At 33.8% G+C, this 18,156-nt stretch overlaps 1 non-coding gene across 1 annotated transcript; it reads right to left on the bottom strand.

Moving 5' to 3' along the window:
• Positions 1-16,897: 16,897 nt before the first annotated feature.
• On the bottom strand, positions 16,898-17,063 carry LOC126024928 (U1 spliceosomal RNA). Its single transcript, XR_007501003.1, has one exon. It is a non-coding gene; the product is annotated as a U1 spliceosomal RNA (small nuclear RNA).
• Positions 17,064-18,156: the final 1,093 nt, after the last annotated feature.

The raw sequence follows: 18,156 nt of genomic DNA, 5'->3' as shown, positions 1-18,156 counted from the left end.
GTAGGCAAACTTACCTTAAGCCTGATCTTAGATAAAAGACTTTTACTTTTTCCTCATTGAGTATGTTTTATTATGGGCTTATGTAAATAGCTTTGACTATATTGAGAAAAGTCCCTTCAATTCTGATCTTAAGAGTTTTTTTCTTTATCATGAATGGGTATAGAACTTGTCAAATGATTTCTCTAAATATATTGCTATGATCATTATTTTAGTTTTTCATTTATTGATATGGTGTATTTTGGTGAATGACTATTTTAAGCCATTCTTGCATCTCTCAGTTTCTCTTAGAGTTTGTTCCATTCACATTGCAGAACAATATATATTCAGAGTTTGAGGATGAAAAGTCATAAATATATACACATATGTATGTTAGTGTATTATGTATATATAATATATTGTAATAATATGTATATGTATATTTGTTGGAGTCCAACTCAGTTGAACGGGTCTGAAGCAGGGTTGCCTTGAGAATTAAGGAAAAAAGACAAATATTAGAGTGACAGCATAAGGGTCAGGGACTGACTACCTCATCAACAGAGAGATCTGTCTGTCCTCTCCATAGTATATTTATTATTCAGCAATAATCAGTCATAGGCAGATTACAAGCATATTCTCCATTACTGCTAACTAGACCTAAGGAGGCCTTTATAATCACATAAAGATATGTGATATATGAAGGAGATTTAGGTTATAATTTCTAAAGATTGCCTTTCCTTTGAGGAAGGGTAGCAGAAATGAAACTGTGCTTAGGGTTTTCACCTCAGAGCTTTATCTGGTAGGCATTGGTGTTTCAATAACTTTCATTAGAAACCTAATCAGCTTCATTATTTGTACTATTTCTAAGATTTACTGACTTCTAACGGTTCGGGATTTTTCTGCTATGTAACTTATATATATATATGTATCTATATATATATGTATATATAGATACACACACACATATATATATATATATATATATTTACACAAACACTACCTCCTTTCCATTTCTTTCTTCAAAGCCAGCATGTCCTTGCTGAGTTTTAAAACTTTGTTGAAGTTTTCAAGTATTATTTAATGCTATTGATGTTGTTAATGATATTCAAATATATTACCAGTTGTTTTAAATATTTTGCTGGTCCCATGTTTGGTTCCTTTATGTTTAGTAGTGGGAGTTTTTCTGTGGCACGCATATTCCTTGATTATTAAGAAATGAGCCTTTCTATCTCTTGCAAATTTCTCAACCAAAAATCTATGTTGTCTGATATTTATATGGCCTCTCCAGCCTTTTAGAGGGAGGTATTTTCTTGACAGCTTGCCTTTCAAATTTTGACTCTGAGTCTGTGTTTGCTCAGAATATTGAAATGTGTTCTTGCAGGCAGCAGAAAATGGAATTCAACTCTCTAATCCATTTTGCCACTCTGTATATATTAATTATTGCATTCAGTCTAGTACCATTGGGAAAGATTATTGTCTTGGCATTTTTGCATCTTTCTTTAGAACTCTGGTGTGTTTGTGGGGATTGTCTTACTTAAAATAGCCCCTGTAGTTCATCTTTTAATATTGATTATGATTCTATGAAGTGTATCTGTAAATGTGTACATCATTCCTTCAAAATTGAATGACAGTCTGAATAAGATAATTATTGATTACACTTTATTTATTTATTTTTATTATATCTTACCTCTACCCTCAGACCTGGAAATTTCCTTTTGTTAAATCTACTGCAAATATTAAGAATGAGGAAACTACACCTGCCCATTGGGCCCAACCATGAGAAATTGTGAGTGCTGCCTGTGTGTGTCTGTCTCCTGTCCTGTCGCTTGAACCTCTTGGGAGTGGGCCGAAAAGAGGCTCCAGAAAACTCTTTCTTCCAAAGGCTCATTCAAAGGCGGGCACACCAAGGAACTGCTTCACAACGTGAAAACCAGCTATAAGCAGTACTTTTCAGAAGTCAGGTCCCCTATTTGTGATGTCAGGCTAGGAAAATCTACAAAACTACACCTGCCCATTGGGGCCCGACGGTGAGAAATTGTGAGTGCTGCTGTGTGTGTCAATAAAGTTGTTTAAATAAAAAAAATAATAAACGGGCCCGGAGAGATAGCACAGCGGCGTTTGCCTTGCAAGCAGCCGATCCAGGACCAAAGGTGGTTGGTTCGAATCCCGGTGTCCCATATGGTCCCCCGTGCCTGCCAGGAGCTATTTCTGAGCAGATAGCCAGGAGGAACCCCTGAGCATCGCCGGGTGTGACCCAAAAACCAAAAAAAAAAAAATAATAAACATAAAAATATTAAGGATGATTCTTTAAATGTTATTTCCTCTTTTAATCAATATTGTTTCAATATTTAATCTTTATAGTTATTTTTGTGATCAATATGTATCTTGAGGGTATTTTAATTTGTTATTCTTTTAACTGGTATCTTTTGGGCTTCTAGGATGTTGGTGCACACACTCAATGGCCCTGTTAACTCTCAAAAATTCTATTTTGATTGTTGCTACTTTATTGGTTCTGTCCACCTAGCCCTTTGGGTCACTAATGATTCTTATGTGGTTCTTCTTAAATTTATTCTATAGTTCTCTTGTCAACTTTGTTTTTGAGGCTTTTTTAAATCTTTTTTTTTTTTTCTAGAGTTGTTATTTAGCTCATCTTTGAGCTGAGTGATTCTGTCCTTACCACTGGTTACTCTGCTGGTGAGACCTCCTAGGTAGATTTTATTTTTCCCACCATTTTTTTCAGTATGTCCTTTCTATTTGAAATTTTATCATTTATGTTTTCATATTGTTGTGTTTTAATGATTATTCTTTCCATGGTCCTTTGAGTTCCTTGAACATCCTCAACATTTCTTCTCAAAAGTCCATATTAGAGATGTTTTTTTGTTTGTTTGTGTTTTTAATCTGGTAGATAATGGTTGTGAATTCAGGCTACCATCTTTCTTTCTCACCAATTGTGGTGGATTTCTGTGTTGCTTTCCTATTGTGACCTTTGCAGTCTTGAGGTATTAATTGTGTATTGTTGTGTGGCTTAATATTAAGAAGAAAATGGGCTTCCTGACAAGTGAAACAAATGGCTCTTCTGAGTCACTAAGAGGACCCTGTTGCCTTTTTGTTTGCCTTAGTTTCTTGTGACTGTGTGGCTGGCCAGAGCCTAGCTGGGTGGCTGTAGAAGATGAAAGTTCTTTGTCAGAAACTCTGGCAGCCTCCAACTTTAATTATTCTTTATCATAATGTTTAATAACTTTTATTCCTATATTTTCATTTTCTTTATAATTTTGTTGCAAATTCTAGAGTTTATACAGAGATCTGAATGAAAATAAAAAAAAGTCTATTTCTTTGTTCCTTCTAAATTCAAAGTACCAGTACCAATAATTGCAATTTTTTTTGAGTTATCCTAGTTTTCTACTGACCATTGTTATTGTTTTACAGTTACATTAATTTAAAACTCTTCAAGCAGACCTAGAAAATGGTGAAAACAGAGCAGCAACAGTAACAGTTGCCACAGCAACAGTGCAAAGGAGCCTAAAGACACAAAGAGCTTTTTGTCTTCTCAGGCCCCAAGAGTGGAACCCCTGAAATCCTTGAGGCTGACTACAGAGTACTCGACTCCTGGAGAGGAAAAACTGGCTATCACCAGACAGTTAGTCAAACTCCAATGATATTTCTGGAGAAAGTGAAGTAGTGAGTGGCACCCTAACTTTTTCCCAGAGGGTTTTGGAGAACAATAGATGTCCATTGCTGAGCTGAGTCACATAGTGTGTATGTTAAAGAGGCACTGATGGAGGCAGCTGGAGCTTTGAAGAGCAGTGTGGATCCAACTCTACAACCAAGCATTAGAGAGTGAAGCTGAGGTATTGACTCCATACAGCTAAGCTAAGCAGGGCCCTGTGATTTGGCAGAGGCAGCACTACTGGGCGATGGCTGGTTACAGAAAGCCAACCCTTCAGCCTTACTACTGAGAACAGGGAGCCTTTCTGCTTGTGCACCTCATTTCACTCAGCCAAGTCCTGCTTCCCTGGCATCTCAGGTAGGGCCTCAGGCATGAATTGAAGCAGAAGGCATTTTTCAATAATGAAACACCACTGGCCAAGCAAGTAGAAATAAAGATACACAAATGGAACTTCATTAAATTGAGAAGCTTCTGCAGCTCAAAGGAAATTGTGACTAGGATAAAAAGACTACCCATGGAATAGGAGAAATTAGTCACCCAATATCTATCAGATAAGGGCTTAAAATCTAAAATTTGCAATAGATTGGTAGAATTTAGCAAGAAAAAGAAATATAGCCCATTTAACAAAAGGAGAGATGATATGAACACATATTTCCTCAAAGACGAAAGACAAATGGGCAAAAGGCACATGAAAAAATTGTCCACATTATTAATCCTCAGGGAGATGCAAATCAAAACAACAATGGGATATCATGTCTCAACACAGAAACTGGCAAAAATAGAAAGAACAAGAAAACCAGTGTTGGTGTGAATACAGGGAAAAAGGGACTCTTGTTGATGGGAGTGGAAACTGGTCCAACATTTTTGGAAAACAATTCACATATTATTCAAAAGCTAGAAATTGAGTTTCGATATGTTCCATCAATCCAAAAAATGGAAGAGATAGAGAGAAAGGGAGAAGTATAATGTTTGCCAAGAGGCAGGCAGGGGAGAGAGTGGGAAGGAAACTGTGGCCATTGACAGCTGGAAATATACACGGGTGAAGGATGGTGTGCACTGTATGACTGAAACTCAAACAGGAACAATTTTGTAACCACGGTGCTTATATAAAGTAATTATTATTAAAATATCTTGAATTGTTTATTATTTTCGATCTGTTTATATGCTTCACTGAAGTGGGAATATATAATATTTCAATAAAATAACCAGAAATCAACATTTTCTTTTTTTTTATAAGGTTTAAAGACATTAATTGTGATAACTCTGGTGAAATTTACTGGTTAATAAAATTTAAATAATACATGAAAATAAGTCTTAAAAATAATTTAATAATGTCACTTTTTGTTGGTCTCTCTTTCATATGATTTCAAAATTTATAACATGAGGAACAAGAGTAAACTTATTTTTTGAACGATCCCAATACAGTTTATCAAATAATATGCAAAATAATAATAGCAAAATTAGGAATGTTTGGGAACATCAGGTATATGAGAGGTTGTTGACAGAAATGCTTACATAATTTGTACTAGAATGAGGCAGTCCCTGTGGTAGGCAGCATTTCTCAAATCAGTATGAAGTTCTGTGGGCTAATAGAAATTCAAGAATCAGCCACTGAGAATTACCTAGACTTCTTAAACTTTGTATATTTGTGACTCTATTTACCTGAGAAATGTTTACTCAGCTCTAAGAGTGTATTTATATAAAATAGTTGTACAAATAAAACATTTGATGAGAAAAAAACAAAACTAAATTTATTTTTTAACAAATTTAAATTTTTTTGTGCAACTTGCACATTCAGTTATATGAACCCATATAAAGTTTTGACTCAGTTTCATGACAAAGTGAAATACTAGCAAAGGAATGCAACATCAGGACAGACAAGTTAGTAGAAAACTGCTGATTCTTAGACTTGGGACTGTCAGAAACAACTAGAACAATGGCATTCTCATTCTTAGCATTTAAAAGATTTTTATGAAAACTTCATGAATTTTCAGAAATAGCTGCTTCTTAAGCTGCTTCTTATGACCCGAGCAATATAAATGGATGGTTATTATTCATGCTATGATGCTCTACCCATATCGACCTAAAGGTCTGAACTCATCACTTATCTCCTTTACTGTTAGCAACTGATAACTTACAGCTAAATTTTTATCTTGAAATTACCGGCCTATCCACGAAGACAGAGAAGGATTTCTAAGATAAATAGAACATCCATGTCTTAGGTCAGGGTTTACTATCCTCCACCTTCACCCAAATTTCAACAGTGTTGAATTATAAGTCACATACTTCTATTCTCTCTATGTGCATCCATTCCATTCAAGAGTCCCTCATTAGATCAATTAGAACTTCATTGTGATTGCATTACAGTTTAATTTCTCCCTGTATACAACTGCATTCATAGTATTTTCATAGGTTCCAAGAATACTTCCAAAAATTCCCATGCCCAAACACTTCAACTGAATATTTTTTCCAGAGATTCAATGCTGCAATATAGTAATCATTTAAAAAGTTAACAAGTGTCTTTTTTTATAAGATGTGCTAATACCTTTTCATCTTCTGTTTGTATATTATCCTGACTGAGGATACTTTAAACTTTAAAACCACTTTATGATAGAATATTTAGGAAAGAATTGCTTTTAGATGAATGTCTTTTGAGTGATATTCAAAAAGCCAGATGAATTATCTCTACATATAAAAACAATGGAAATTAAAGTGATGACAAGAAAAAATAAAAATCAACTGCGAAATACATATGTAAGTGGAGCTCAATTAATGTTTTGTTCATGCTGAGCAGGACTTCTAAAATTCATAAGAATCTATCAACTTTGGGAGGCTTAGGGGCTATTTATTTAATAGTATAAATAATAATTAAATAAGAAAAAGCTCACTTGTGGAACAGGTAGAAAGACAGCTGAGTAAATAAGAAATGTACTTAGCAAATGCATTTTTATTTATTTAATTCTTACCATATGTTTTTCAAAACACCTTGAATTCTAGAGATTGCAACATTTATCTTCTCATTATAAATGATTTTTGTATTCAGGTTCCAAACTGTTGGAATGGTTTTTATGTGAATGATATTTTTTCTTTTGTTCTGTGTGATTATCAAATTTTAATTTGACTTGTAATCCTAAAAATCATGGCAAGGATGCTGCTTTAAATAATTTATGAAAAGCAAGACAGAAAGATAACATAGAGGGGAAGGCACATATCTTGAATATGGGGGATCCTTAATTGATCTCTGCATTATATGATCTCCAAGTATTACTAGGTGTGGTTCTGGTGGCATCTAAACATGTTTATGTGTGGCTCTGGAGGTTCTCTTGCATCACAGCTTTGATTTAGGTATAACCAGTGATTTAGGCCCCATTATGATCGAACATCACCAAATATTCTGGCACTAGTTTTGAATAACTTGTTTTGGCCAAATTGTTGGGGTGGAGGGTTCTGGAGAAGTAGTAGAGCAGGTTGGGTTCCTTCTTATCACCAGGCTGACCTGATTCTACACATTTTGAGGTCAAGTGACAAAGGTATAGGGAAGAACCTCTGAATGAGATTCTATGTCACATACCATGTTTTTGATAGAAGTTAAAGTCGGGGCCGGAGAGATAGCATGGAGGTAAGGCATTAGCCTTTCATGCAGGAGGTCATCGGTTCGAATCCCGGCGCCCCATATGGTCCCCCGTGCCTGCCAGGAGCAATTTCTGAGCCTGGAGCCAGGAATAACCCCTGAGCACTGCCGGGTGTGACCCAAAAAAAAAAAGAAGTTAAAGTCACTGGTTGTATCTTTCATACATGCTAGTAGAATACAAGTATTTCTGCTACTCTGCTTTCAAATAATATGCCCCACAGATTCACAGTCCTTAGATTTTCACAACTACTAATATCTCTCTTTTACCTCGGATTCCTACAGGAGCACAGTTTTGAGGTTTAGTGACAAAGGAATAAACAAAGGGAAGAATGTTGGAATGAACAAAGAGAATTTGGCTTCAAAGAATCTAAGATAAAAACCTCTCAAATCGGGGCTGGCGAGGTGGCACTAGAGGTAAGGTGTCTGCCTTGCAAGCGCTAGCCAAGGAAGGACCGCAGTTCGATCCTCTGGCTTCCCATATGGTCCCCCAAAGCCAGGGGCGATTCTGAACGCTTATCCAGGAGTAACCCCTGAGCATCAAATGGCTGTGGCCCAAAAAACCAAAAAAACAAAACAAAAACAAAAACAAACAAACAAACAAAAACACCTCTCAAATAATTCATGATAACTGTGCATACCCTATCCCCAAAATTTAAAACTATCATCAATCAATCTAAAACTGGGCTAAATATGAGCTATCTCTTCTGCTAAGTATGCATGTTAAAACTATGAGGCCAGGTTTTTCTTTTCAGAAGATTTAGTGACATATAAAAAACTGGATAAAGTGTATTTGAGTTTAGTGTCCCTGATTTCTGTCATTTTTGCCTGTATGTTGTACTCCCACATTAGCTATTAATAATGCTCATCAGTCTATCACTCTTCTACTCAATCATCCTCTTAACATAACATATATGATATATTAGTGTATCTGAAAATAAAAGGTTTATGCATATTTTACCTTTGATCAAAGGAGTAAAGATATGACTCCATTAGATAGAAAATAATGCTTAAAGGCATTATTTTAGTGTTTTGAGATTCCCAAAATTATAATGCAAGAATGCTGCCATCTAAACTTGTAAAAATATAAGATAGTTTGCTTCTGATTCATTTAAAATGAGAATTCTGATGCTTTTCATACCAAAATATTTTAGAATATAAAGAAATCTACAAATACAATCCAATTTATAATATATTGTTTTAAAACAACTAAAGTAAATGCTTACGGAGATATCTTTGGAGGTTGTCAAAAACATAGAAAACTATGCCACTTAAAACTTTTTAATCTTTACTTTGTAGCCAAATTGTCACTGCCTTGAGTAGGCAAATTGCATGTCTTCTAGAACCAGCTCCCATATTGATGCATAGTGATGCTGTAGCTAGTTTTTGACTAGAGTAGAGAGAAAATATAGTTATTGTCTAGCAGTTTTGATGATTAATGGTGTTCAATTCAAATAAAGTTATAATGGAAAATTGGTCACAAATTCCTTGATATAATTTTCTCCAAGGTGAAATTGAATCAATGAGCTGTGAAGCATTTAAGATGGCAAAATATGCTCTACATACAGAAATAAAAAGTGATAATATATGTTAGCTTTCTAAAGTACAGAACACTTAAAATAATAGACCATTATAATTTAAATCTGAGTATTTATTTATTGTCTGTTAATATGCTTTCATCAGTGTCACTCAAATTGTGACAGTATATCTACTTTAATAGCTATACATTGGAATGGTGGTTATATATGTAAGGATATTTTGCTTGTATTTTACTATTATTATTATATTAAGTAGCAGAAAATAAAGAGTGGATTAAAATGTTTACATTTATTTTAGTTTTTGTTTTATACCACATCCAATGATGCTCAAGGCATACTCCTGGCTCTCCATACTTAGACTTTAATCCTGTCAGTGTTCAGTAAAATCCTTATGCTCTATACCTTTCTCTCCCTCAAAGTATTCATTTCTTAACTTACATATTAGCAAATTACTGCCTCTTACTAAGTTTGCACATAATGTTGAAACATCTGGAGATATTTGTCTCCAGAAACATGCTTTTTTTTTTTTTAAATTTAAACAGCATTTAGGATAGCATAAGTAAAGGAAGGCTTTTAGTTCTTCCAAATGTTTAATTATTTTATTTTTCTCTCTTTTTCTATTTTGGGGGTCAATATTCATCAGTTATTAGGGATCACTTCCTGCTTTAGCAGGACTCAGGGAACCAATGTAATTCTAGAGATTAAATCTTGGTTGTTCATCCTCTGTACTATCTCTCCAGCCCCCCAAATTACTTTCTTATTTCCAAAGTTCAAAGCATTAATACTTAATGTTTAAGTATTTTGTAATTAGATAAAAAATTTTGCTTATTATAAATTTCAAGGTGGAGGCATCCGTATTAAATAAAACATCTAGAAAAACAGATTAGCTTCCTATTCTAGAAATGATTAGTCTTAGTGATTGCGTCTCTGACCTAGGTTTTCATTCATTTTTTTTAGACATAAGTTAAAGAATAGGGTCATACTACCAGTTTATAATAAACTAAATTCAAGTCATTAGTGAAAAATTAAAAACTATTTTAAAAGTTTCAAATAGTAGGGAGATTTGGGACATTGGTGATGGGAATGTTGCAGTGGTGTAGTTTTTTTACATGATTGAAACCCAACTACAACCATATTTGTAATCAAGGTGTTTAGATAAAGATATTAATGAAAAATGTTAAAAAAATATTAACACCATAAAAAAGGTTCAAATGTAGCTGATACTTGTAACAGAATTTTTACAACAATTTTTTTAAAAGGTTTTCTTCCATTTTCTTATTAAACTGTGACTACACACTAATTTATTTGAGAAAAAGGAGGGGAGAGCACATATTTCAGTTTACTTTATTATTCAAGTTAGTAGTAACCTATAGATAATTCATTAGTTGAGTAAATTTTTCTAGTTTTATTGCAAATATTATTTAAATATTGTAATGTTTATGATTTTTAGAAGTAAATAAAGCAGTAAATACTTTTGGGTCATTTACTCACATGACCCATATTAGAAGTTTTGCAATATTGTTAATATTTTCATTTTAAAATAAAATTTTTACTTAGATTTGTCCATGTTAAATTGTATTCATGTCGTATTCTTGGCTCTACATTCAAGGATTTCTCTTTGTGATTTCAGTGGATCATATTTGGTACCAGGGTAAATCTATGCTGGCCTCAAGCAAGGCAAGTGCCCTACCCTTGATACTATCTACAAAACTCAATTTATTTCTATTTTTAGTTAAAATTTCCTCACTAATTTCTATATAGACTGAAGCAGATAAACAGTCTCACAAGAGTAAATTTGGTTATTTTATAAATTTTTTCTCTCCACCATGGTTTGTTTCTAGATTGCTTAATATGAGTAATTTCATTGTCAGGACTCAATGAACCAATGTGGTTCTAAAGATTAAAACTTACATTTTAAAATATAAAATTTACATGTATTTTTTCTGTTTATATTTTGTTTAATTGGGGTGAATTAATTAGTCAATGTTCTAATTTCATTTACCTGATAATTAGCAGTGATGGACACATTTTCATAAGCTTATGGCCATCTGGATGTCTTTTTTTAAGTGTCTGTTCAACAACAATAACACAGTGGGGTTGTTTGGTTTATTATTGTTATTTATTATTAATATTAATTAACTTATATTAATAATATCATTATTAATATTATTTATTATTATTATGAGAGCTTTACATATCTTGTATATGAGCTTTTTACAGACATATGTATGAAAATATTTTGTCCAATTTACTGGGATGACTTTCTACTTCAGCTTTCATTTCTTCCACAGCAATGTTAATTTTTAATTTGATGTATTTTAACTGATGTTATTAATATCATTATTAATATTATTTATTATTATGAGAGCTTTACATATCTTGTATATTAGCTTTTTACAGACATATGTATGAAAATATTTTGTTCAATTTACTGGGATGACTTTCTACTTTAGCTTTCACTTCTTCCACAGCAATATTAATTTTTAATTTGATGTATTTTTACTTGTTTGTTTTGGCATTTTGTTCTTTGCCAAAGTAGTTGACTGATTAAAGATGCCTCTAAAATCAGTATCATGGATAAGTCTGCTAATTGTTTTCCTCAATTTATTTTACAAGATTCGATTTCTAATGTTGAAGTCTTCAGTGCATTTTGAATTGGCATATGTAGATGGTGTGAGAGAAGGATTCAATTTTGTTCTCTATAGTTTTACTCTTACTTTATTTATGATGATCTATAACTTCTCCTCAGGGTCACTAAATACATTTTTGACATTTTTACTTCATTTTTTAATGCAGCTACTGTACATTTTAGTTTGTTCACTTCTGTTTAGAAGTCTCTTCATGCTTTCTTTTAAACGTTGTCCAAGCTATTGATCAATAGCTACTATCAATAGCTTACAAATAAATAACTTATAAATTCACTTATATTATAATATATTATACTTAATATATTATATGTAATATAATATAAAATCTATTTATAGTAGATAATCCACTTATTTCTTAATTTCTTTGAAAATTAGTAGAGTTGTTGCTTAGAAGTCTTTCACGGAAAAAGTAGTTCTGATGTGTTTGTGTTTTTCCCTATGCTTTTTTCTCTTCCATGGTGAAGGTAAATTTCTTCATCATCTTCAGTTTTTTAATTGTTTTGATTATTTTTTTTTTGGTGCTTTGTGATCTAAATACCAGATGGTCTGAGCAATGATTATGGGCTCATTCAAACCTGTGCCTGTAAGACTGTATGGGACTATATGCCTGATGGAAATTTATAGTAGGTTACTGAACTAGTTCTATCCTTATTATGGGTCAGGCCAGTGTTACAGTACCTGTAACCACAAGCATTATTGGTCTCAATTAGGGTATCTGCATTTGTCAAGCACCTGGTTTTGTATTACCAAGCACAAGGTAAATCTGGGGAATATCTTGCGATTCTACCCTAAATTTGACCAGATTGAACTCTCACCATATGATCAATATAGTAGAGACAAAATCTGCTGCCAACTTTACTTGGTCTCTGTAAAAATTGTCAGAGTCACTGCATACAGTCAGTCATATGTGAGTTCTAGAAACATAGCTGGATTTTTTCCTTTTTTTTTTTTTTTTTTTCCTGGTGAAGACAAATGTAGCTCTGCTCAGTACAGCTCTGCCCTGGTTCGGCATATGAATTTGCCCTCTGGTGGCTTCCTGCTCTAAATGAAGTTAAGGGCCTTGTTGAGGGCCATAAATACCGAGCAGCTTTGTGTTTTCCTTCCCACTACAAAATTGTTCAAGAGAAGATTTATGTCTAATATGGTTCCAGTTTTCAGTTCAGTTATTTCTTTTCAATTTCTGCTTCACTATTTTCATCATAGCTGAGCATGTGCCTCTTAGCTCTGAAATAACCCATAATCTCTTTCTTTACCAGAGGTGAAAATCCTAGAAATAGAGGCTGGATTCGCTAAGATTTTTCTCAGTAAAACCTTCTGCTTGGAATTACTTTTTAATCCATGTTTTTATTTGTTTTGGAATCACATCCAGCTGTGGTCAGGGCTTTCTCCTGGCTCTGTGAGAATCACTCCAGGTTGTAGAGGATGACATACAGTGCTGTGCTGGGGCTCTAGAAGAGTCAGTTGCATGCAAGACAATGCTATACCTGTGGTGCTACCTCAGGACCATAACTTAGATTTTACTTTTTTAAAATATATGAGCCACATCAAAAAGCGCTGGGAGCCTGAGCGGGTCACTGACATGACATTTGGCCTAGCTCTGGGCATAACAGATTCATTCTCAACTGGAGCTACAATGCTTGCGACACATTGATGATTGGCAGTCCTTAGGACTTAACCTGGTAGTGCTTAGAAGACATGATGTGATAGGGATAAAATTCAGAACTGCAATTTTGCTTTGCTATTTTTGAGTCATATTATTATCTTTTTTTCACCTTTTAATATGGCAAGGTATAGTATAAGTTTAAAGTCTCTTTAAAACTCTCTTATATTTATTTTATTTTATAATTTGATAAGGAAGTGTGCAGTTAGTTTTGTTATTCAGTTTTATTGCTGTTAGTATAAACTTTATCTTTTATATTATAAAATATTTTAAAAACAATTATCAAGTAATTTATAAAATATATGATAATCTTCATTTGAATAAATATTCCGGGCATGAATGCTATGGAGCATAACAGACAATTCTTATTTCTACTTTCTTTTAATCAACGAGTTGACCTTTCTGTAATTTATTTAAGAACATTCTAGAAATTTTAGCTTTATTTTTTCCTAGAAAAATTTATTTGGTTTAGGGGTTTCCAAATAAAATAAGGGAATATTAAATATATTACTTATACCTAATTTAATTTCTCTTCTATGTGCTGCTGGTTATTTTTCTATATAATTTCTAATTTTGTTTATTTCTTTATTTTATTTTTCATCAGAAGTAGAAATAGAAATTATATTTTGTTATATATTTTTCTACTGTTATTTTGTTCTTACTCTATTCAATTTTACTTATTAAGAAATGTCCTGGGGCTGGAGAGGTGGTGCTATAGGTAACATGTCTGCCTTGCAAGCGCTAGCCAAGGAAGGACCGCAGTTCGATCCCTTGGCGTCCCATATAGTCTCCTCAAGCCAGGGGCAATTTCTGAGCGCTTAGCCAGGAGTAACCCCTGAGCATCAAATAGGTGTGGTCCAAAAAAACAAACACAAAAAAAACAACAAAAAATAAAGAAATGACCTACTTCTGGGTATTTTTCAAAAGTCTTATTTTAAATAATTAATTTATTATTAATCTTTCTTAAGATCCTTTGACAATGAGAACTGTGCTATACATAATTGTAACTATATTATGGGTTCTTAAAGATCACTGTTTATAAATTTATTATTTTATAAACAATAAATAGATTACATATGCTGACTAAAATTTGATTAAAATGAAGATCTCATAAATTGTTATAAAATTATTGCTTGTGTATTGTTGATGGTTGGGCCACCTTATATCTTGAGAAAATAAAATCAAGCTCTCTGAACTATTGCTGCATTTCAAATGATAATTAAATATCTTGAAAATACAAAATTTCTCTTTTAGAAAATGAAAATAACTTTTGACATTAATCACCTTTTGTTGACCTTATTTTTCAAAGGTCCACAAATAATTTTCTGCAACTACCACTATACTTAATATTTATTACTCCATGATACATTTTAAAATATAAAATTTACATGTATTCCTTACTGTTTATATTTTGCTTAGGTTTATATCTTTCACTAAAATGTAAGCTCCAACATATTTAAGATTTATTCTTTCTTATAAATTAAGGCATCTTCACAGTGGAAACAGCATTCTCCATATAAATGGAAACAGAGATAAACAGATGGGACTATGGGACTATGTTAAGCTGAGAAGCTTCTGCACCTCAAAGGAAATAGTGCCTAGGATACAAAAGCCACCCACAGAATGGGAGAAAGAACTATTCACCCAATACCCATCAGACATGGGGCTAATATCAAAGATATACAATATACTGATAGAACTCAACAAGAAAAATCTATTTAACTCATCAAAACATGGAGAGAAATGAACAGACAATTATTGATAAAAAAACATTCTCAGCAAGATTGAAATGTAAGGAAATTTTCTCAATACATATAAGGCCATCTACCACAAACCAATGTCAAATATTATCTTCAATGGAGAAAAGCTAAAAGCCTTTTCTCTAAATTCTGGTACAAGACAAGGCTGTCCTCTCTCACCTTTCCTATTCAACATAATACTGGAAGTACTTGCTATAGCAACTAGGCAAGGAAAAGATACCAAGAACCTCCAGATAGGAAAGGAAGAAGTCAAGCTTTCAGTGTTTGCATATGACATGATACTATATTTAAAAAATCCTAAAGACTGTACCAAAAAGCTTCTAGAAACAATAGATTCATATAGCAATGTGACAGGCTACAAAATTAACACACACACAAAAATGGTCTTTTTATACACCAATAACGATAAAGAAGAAATGAACATTGAGAAAACAACCACATTCACATTAGTGTCACACAAACTCAAATATCTTGGAGTCAACTTAACTAAAGATGTGAAGGACCTATACAAAGAAAACTGAAAACCGTGCTTCAAGAAATAAGAAAGGACATGCGGAAATGGAAACACATACCCACGTACACATGGATTGGATGAATTAACATCATTAAAATGGCAATACTCCCCAAAGCATTGTACAGACATAATGTGATTTCTCTAACTATACCCATGACATTATTCAAAGAAGTGGATAAAACACTTCTGAAATTCACTTGGAATAATAAGAACTCACAAATAACTAGAGCAATCTTTGGTAAAAGAAATATAGGAGACATTACTTTCCTCAAGTTTAAACTATTTCAAAGCAATAGTTATCAAAACAGCATGATATTGGAATAAAGACAGAGCCTCAGATTATTGGAATAGACTTCAGTACTCAGAGAATGTTCCTCAGACATACAACCACTTAATTTTTGATAAAGGGCAAGAAATCCTAAATAGAGCAAGGAAAGCCTCTTCAACAAGTGGTGTTGGCACAAGTGATTAGTCAGTCCACAGGCAGGGAAATGTTTCCATTTCATTGTGCCCTCTTTCATTTTCTTAAGTATTCTTTTGTAGCGCTCTTTATCGGTTTCTTTCACCTATTTAACTTTCCCCCATGAATTTGCCATGGATTAGTGGTAAATGGCATTTACTATATTGAGAGAAATTACTTCATTCTCTAATTGAAAGTTTTACCATGAACATATGGTGGAGCTTACCAATTGCTTTCTCTACATCTATTAATATGAACACATTATCTGCACTAAAGAATCATTTTTGGGCTTCTAGGAACCATAAGAAATGTCAGGGATCAAATCTGGGTCAGCTGTAACAAGGAAAGAGTCTTACCTTACTGTGGGTCTGGCTCCTTTGGTTGGTCACTTTTCAATCTCTTGAGCTGTTCTTTGAGTTATTGATAATGAGCTTTTTCTTCCTTCCTGATGAATTCTTGCAGGGCTATAAAATTTCTTCTTAACAATGCTAATGCTGTGACCTACGGATTTTGATTATTCCTGTCCTAATTGTTTATTTCCAGGAATATTGGTATCTTTTCTGCTCACTAATTATTCTGTTATGAGCTGTTTAATTCCCAGGTGTTAGAGTCATTTTCCCGTTTCTGTTTATAATTCACTTACATTTTCTATAGATAGTTGTCTGAGAAGATAATTCATACAATTTCTATACTCTTGATTTTATGGAGATATTTCGCATCATGTCTGTCTTGGAGAATTGTTGTTGTTGTTGTTGTTGTTATTATTATTATTATTATTATTATTATTATTTTAGCTTTTGGCTCAGAGGTTACTCCTGGCTCTGTACTCAAAAATTGCTCCTGGCTTGGGGGACCATGTGGAATGCCTGGAATCGAACCGAGGTCCATCCCTGATCAGTTGCATGTAAGGCAAATGCCCTACCACTGCGCTATCACTCTGGCTCCATATCTTGGAGAAAATTGTGTATTTGGCTTTTGAGGGATGCAAATACTTATCTATGTACCTTCTCTTCAATTTTTTCTTTTTCTTTTTTTTTTCTTTCTTACAGGGAAGAGCATGAACACAGTCCCCAACTACCACAAATTATGCAGTCGAATTTCTCACATTTAGGGGAAATCACATGGGTCAGCATACCCGAAGTGCAAATGGATAAGCCTCGCCCTGGGGAAACCACCTTCCTGATCATGGTATCTCCCTTGCTATGTAAGTATCTCTTTTTCTTTTTCTTTTCTTTTTTTTTTATGAGGTGCTGAGGATCTAATCCAGATCCATCCTGGGTCAGCCATTTGCAAGACAAATGCACTACCGTTGTGCTACCAGTCAGGCCCAGACCTAGGAATTTTTTCATTCTTTTTTTGTTTGTTTTCATTTTTTAAATTAATATTTTTAAGCACCATGATTACAAATATGTTTATAGTTGGGTTTCAGTTATAAAAGTGGAACACCCCCTTTCACCTATGCAGCATTCCTACCGCCAATGTCCCCCCCCCCCCATTTTTTTTAAAACCAATATTTTCTTGCCTATTTTTAGCCTGGCTGATCTATCAAGAAATGATTTGAACACTTCCTAGTGGTGTTAGAGTGGTGTTAAATTCTCCAACTACTACTGTGTTACTATTAATGTCTTTCTTCAAGTCTATTAGTGATAGCTTTAAGTATTTTTTTTGTCCCTTTTTGGGAACATATATATTTAGGAGTGTGATTTCTTTCTGATGTACATATTGCTTGATTTTTTGTTTTGTTTTCTTTTGGGGTCACACCTGGTGATGCATAGGGGTTACTTCTGGCTATGCACTCAGAAATTGCTCCTGGCTTGGGAGACCATATGGGACTCTGGGGGACTGAACTGTGGTCTGTCCTAGATTAACCGCATGCAAGGCAAATGCCCTACCCCTGTGCCACCGCTTTGGCCCCATATCCCTTGAAAATTAAGAAATGGCAGGGCCGGAGAGATAGCATGGAGGTAGTGTGTTTGCCTTGCATGTGGAAGGATGGTGGTTTGAATCCCAGCATCCCATATGGTCCCTCGAGCCTGCCAGGAGCGATTTCTGGGCATAGAGCCAGGAATAACCCCTGAGTGCTGCTGGGTGTGACTCCCCCCTCCAAAAAAAAAATGGCCCGTTTTAAATAATAATTGTGTGTCCTATAACCCTTTTTGAGTTTTATGTTAAAATATATTAGTATACTCCAGCGTTTTACGAGTGAATAATTTGTTTAAATTTTGTCTTCCAATCATTTACTTTGAGTATTCATTAGTTTTGACTGTTCAAATTTGTTTCTTGAAGGCAGCACAATCTTTAATTT

This window comes from Suncus etruscus, chromosome 12 (assembly GCF_024139225.1).
Source record: "Suncus etruscus isolate mSunEtr1 chromosome 12, mSunEtr1.pri.cur, whole genome shotgun sequence".
NCBI classification, from domain to species: Eukaryota; Metazoa; Chordata; class Mammalia; order Eulipotyphla; family Soricidae; genus Suncus; species Suncus etruscus.
Note: the sequence above shows the minus strand (reverse complement) of the source record. Positions and strands in the feature narration are given on the sequence as shown.